General features: G+C 30.8%; 2 protein-coding genes across 2 annotated transcripts in view; one reads left to right on the forward strand and one right to left on the reverse strand.

Moving 5' to 3' along the window:
* LOC137643257 (fat-like cadherin-related tumor suppressor homolog) overlaps positions 1–5,000 on the reverse strand; it is a 284,094-nt gene that overhangs the window by 225,712 nt on the left and 53,382 nt on the right. The window lies entirely within an intron of this gene.
* LOC137643258 (fat-like cadherin-related tumor suppressor homolog) overlaps positions 1–5,000 on the forward strand; it is an 84,104-nt gene that overhangs the window by 73,502 nt on the left and 5,602 nt on the right. The window lies entirely within an intron of this gene.

The raw sequence follows: 5,000 nt of genomic DNA on the forward strand, positions 1-5,000 counted from the left end.
GAGCTGGCCCGATTGAATATGGGAGAAAAGATATTCATATTAAAGCTAATAAGAAAATAGAAATATATAGTGATTATAAGATAAGAAATAAATTATGAAATAAAAATCTGATAAATAGAAATCTAAAGCTTACCTTTAAAACCTTTGTTTCTTAGAAATGTTAAAATCTTAAAAGCAGAGAAATTCTCAATCCTATTAAATGTCTAAAAATTTTGCTTGCAAAACTTTTTTTTTTTTTTTTTTTTTTTTTTTAATCATTACAATCGCTAAAAATATGTTGTATGGTTAGAATAGTGCCACACTCACTACACCTGGGAACTGCTTGAGGTGTGAACAATATCCTGAGAAAGTAAAAGTTTTTAATTTGTGTATATATCTTGAATAATGAAAATTATAATAATGATAATGGCAATAATGATATTGTTGAGTGTTGCACAATGATACATATGTGTATCATGAAATAAGATGTATTTGAAATATTAAAACAGGAAATAACGAAAATTTGAAAGAATTATTCTTTAAAGATAATTATCATATTAACGAAACGTACTTTTTATTTTTATTTTTTAAACACACTCTGATATACCGGCAAAATATATAGATATTATTGTGGATTCATTGACATTTGATGTCACGGTGTAGTGATTATATTTACAACAACAATTACAACAATAATAATAGTAATGATAAATGGAATTATTTTTGCAATGTACATATGTATACGCATTACTGATGAGATGAATTGGTTTTTATGATCGTGAGTTCTAGCTTTTCATAATGTACGTTATTCGAAGAGAATTGTCAAAGTACAGTGCTCTATAAAATTGAAATCAGCCTTCCGATAAAAGGAATAGTCCTAGACAACTGAAGCATAACGTTCGTCTGTTGAACCGAAATTAGATCTTTTTGGTAATATTGAAAAAAAAAAAAAATGTGAAATGCAAAGTACTTTTTATATGTCAGATTTGTAGGAGCAGATACTCGGGGGACTAGAATATTTTGGTTTCGAAAGTCTTTTTCCCCCAATTACTTTCTCTCACGTATTCAAGACCCAATTGTAGAAACTTAATCCAGAGATTTCATACGATTCGAATGTAGCTCTACATCAAGTTAAAAAAACTAATGAAATGTAATGTTTTAATATGTTTTGATTAACGAAGTCCTCAGTTTACTATATATTTTTTTTCTACTAGTAATGTTAGTATTCCAGCTGTCTCAGTAAGATGACCAAGTGCAAAATTCTCCCCATCCATCGTCTACATTTTAGAGAAGAAACTTTGATCTAGTAAGAAGGACCAAATGCTGAAATAAACTAGAAGTATGTGTTTTTTTAAGGTATATTTCTCTAGGACATTTCAGCAACTGTCCTTACTAGAGTAAAGCTTCTTGTATAAAGGACATAAATAGCTAAAGCAATTTAGAGAAAATTAATATGTAGAAACTTACCTTATCCAAATAATCCTAATCTTTTCTATGTATGTGACGGTCCTTATTCAATATCTTAATGATTTTTTACATTCTTCATGCAATTATACCGTCTTATTCACTTCGATAATTTGTCTTGTGCAAATAGTTCTTTTTGTGAAGTGTTATTTAATTAGGCCTAGCGTTATGTAAGATACTGTAATGCAGTTATCCCTAGTCTTATATGCATATGATTCGACTTATTAAATAAAAGTCTACAATTAGTCATTTATACAGTATTTTTTCCTTCTCTTGATTGATTCGGTCATGAATTCTGTAAAGAAATTTTATGCTATTTTATGCACGTATTCTACAAAAAGAAGTTATACGGTAGTTTGCAGCAAATATGGAGAATATGCTTTTTTATTCATTCAACCCAAACCGAATAATGATGATGTAATAGATAGAGGCTTTTATTATGTGTATTGTGCACCCGGTAATGTTACATCATTCTTTCATGTCCTGAGAGCTTATAAAAATCCCGTATTGCCTCTGGGTTTTTTTTTTTTTTTTTTTAATCACTGGTTTTAGTTTCGCCTACTAGTCTGATGCAGTTGCACTGCAAAATTAACGAAACATTATGAAAAGAGTTAGTTCACTGATGCAGTTGCACTGCAAAATTAACGAAACATTATGAAAAGAGTTAGTTCACTTTTGGCGAGCACTGTACATGACGGTTGGATAAGCAATAGATTGATTTTAGAATCGGTCCCACTGATTCATGTTGCCTATTGACTCGCGTATTTCAAGACATTGACAGATGAATCAGCGATATGTCACGCTGTGTGTAGTTTGTCATTCAAGAACGAGTTCCAGAATGAGGAATGAACTGGTAATTTTTCACTTAGGTTCATTCTCATCTGCGATTAACTTGAGAGGGGAATAAGATTAGGATATTTATAGAGAATCGCCATTTTATATATAAGGGTTATTTGAATGTAAAGTCTGTCTTGTCTTCTTCTTCTTCTTTTTTTTTTTTTTTTTTTTTTTTTTTTTTTTTTTTTTTTTCTTGAAGAGAATCAGTAGAATTAGTTAAGGGATTTTCGCGACATTTAAAAACAGCGAACACGCTTGCCGTAAATTCAATTAGGCAATGGGCACTCGCGTAACGTGGAGCTTATCCTGTAATTAAATCACGTAACAGGTTACGAAACTGAAGAATAATCACATTTGTTTTAGTTTGTTGTTATGTAATTTGTGTTGTCACGTAATTGAGTGTCATGAAACATACATACGCGCGCATGCACATTTATATAAGCTCGTTATTTATTTGTATATGTGAATGTATAAGTACATGTAAGTATAAGCAGTGTGCTTACTTAATATCATTAACATCGATCTCATCTTGACATTTAAAGTCAATTTAAGGGGTATGAACGCTACGGCAGCTTCTGATGTTGATTGAATTGAGAGTTTCATAACCTTTAGCGTCGGCTCTAATGACTTTTATTATTAATTGAGCGAAGGGGTAGAGGGAACACCATCAGTTATTAAATTCAACCATGCTCATTGTAGTTTAGATGGATTTGCGTACTTGTTTTTTTTTTTTGCATTTGATTGCATACACATTATATTTGTTTTGATATATGTATGTATGTATGTAATTATGTGTATATATATATATATATATATATATATATATATATAAATATATATATATATATATATATATATATATATATATATATATATATGTATGTGTATATATATAAATATATATGTATATATTATATATATATATATATATATATATATATATATATATATATATATATATATATATATATATATATGCCCTGTGTATATCTATGTATCTATCTATCTATGTATATAATAATAATAATAATAATAATAATAATAATAATAATAATAATAATAACTAGATTTAAAGATATATAGATAAGTCTGAGTCTGCGCTTTATTATTACGAGATGCATCTATCAATGCTTATTTGTATGCATGTATTTTATAGCCATTTTTTTTTTTATACTTAATGTTTGATGTATAATGCAAGGAATTCCATTGTAAGTTGAGACAGTTGAGCCGGAGCACAGTCTTAAGCCCTTTGCATGTTATTCCCCACTTTGTTTTCCCATAACATGAGGAGCCACTATTATTGTGTTCTCTTATTCGTGTAGTTATTTAGTCTTAGGATTATTTATATAGAAATATTGTTAGGCTGTGATACATACGAAACCGATATTCCAGTGGCGTGCAAAAGGGATCCTTTCGGGCAATCCTGACATTTTGCAAGCTGAGGTCGAGACTAACATTTATCTGACATTCCCTTTTAGTCTTCGCCTTAATTGTTTTGTTTGTTGCTGGTGTTCTATTTATTGTCGGAGCTCCCGAATCTGAGTGTAATTGCCTGATGCTTCTTCATTTGGTAGTCAAATTTTCCCGAATTTGCGAGCTCTTGACCGGGGAATGAAAAATAAATAGAAATGTTTCTTGTAGCATATCTTATTTAACATTAGCGCAAGTTCCATTTTTGGAGAGAATTCTTCCTCCCTCCCCCATTCTATTTCTATTGAAAGAGGATGGTCATCTTTCTCGTTTCGAATTTCCAGAGGATCTTTACTGTACGAGAATGGCGTGCTTGTAGCGTGTACGTGCGTCTCCCTCGGGTGCGGAATGCTGTTGGAAGAGCAGAATGTCGTTAGATTGTATTTCAAGCAACCTGCTCTGGAGTTGCTGTTTCTCTTTAATAGCGTTAGTTTTCGAATTTCATTTCCACAGAAGGCCTTTTACGCTTCGTTTTCTTATTTGTTGCTGGCAATATTACGCCTTAAGCTTGCAATTGATACATAGCTTTGCATTTATAGAATGATTATTTTCATTGTCCTACATATTCCATATTTTTTTAACGTTACGTCATGTTGTAATATCTTCAAAATTCAAAATATTTCGTCATGTTGTAATATCTTCAAAACTTGAGATATTTCTCAATTCACTGAAAACCGTCTCACTAAATTGACAGTAGAACGATTCCTTTCTTTAATGACTACAAGTATCTTCAAATTACTTTCGTATTACTCGTATTTTCGGAATTATTTGTTTTACATTTTTTTTTCTTTATGAAGGAAGAGATCAACTTTGATTTTTGGCGTTCTTCAATTTTTACACATATCCTTTGTATATCAGGCTACTTAACGTTGCCACTTGACTTACTGCTATGAGTTTCTGCTAACTTCCCTTCCAGTCGGGCTAAAACCTCGGCAAAATATCACGGTAAATTAATCAACTTTCCCCTTTCTGATGTTGGAAACTATTTAACCTTAATATGTTTCTAATAAATGACTGAAAAGGTAAAGAAAACATGTTTTTTTTTAATCCGAGAATCGCAATTCTTAGAAGGCTGTAAAGCTCCTCATAATTTTGGACCATTGATTACATGCTAGTGTTCGTACCATATTGGTTATTATTGTTGGTTTTGAACTGTGTTGTATAATTGTATATAACCACGGGTTTAACCATTGTAAACCACTATATGGCTATCAATATGTGGCTCAGTTTCAAAGTGTTATCAATTCCTG

The sequence above is a fragment of the Palaemon carinicauda genome, chromosome 6 (assembly GCF_036898095.1).
Source record: "Palaemon carinicauda isolate YSFRI2023 chromosome 6, ASM3689809v2, whole genome shotgun sequence".
NCBI lineage: Eukaryota > Metazoa > Arthropoda > Malacostraca > Decapoda > Palaemonidae > Palaemon > Palaemon carinicauda.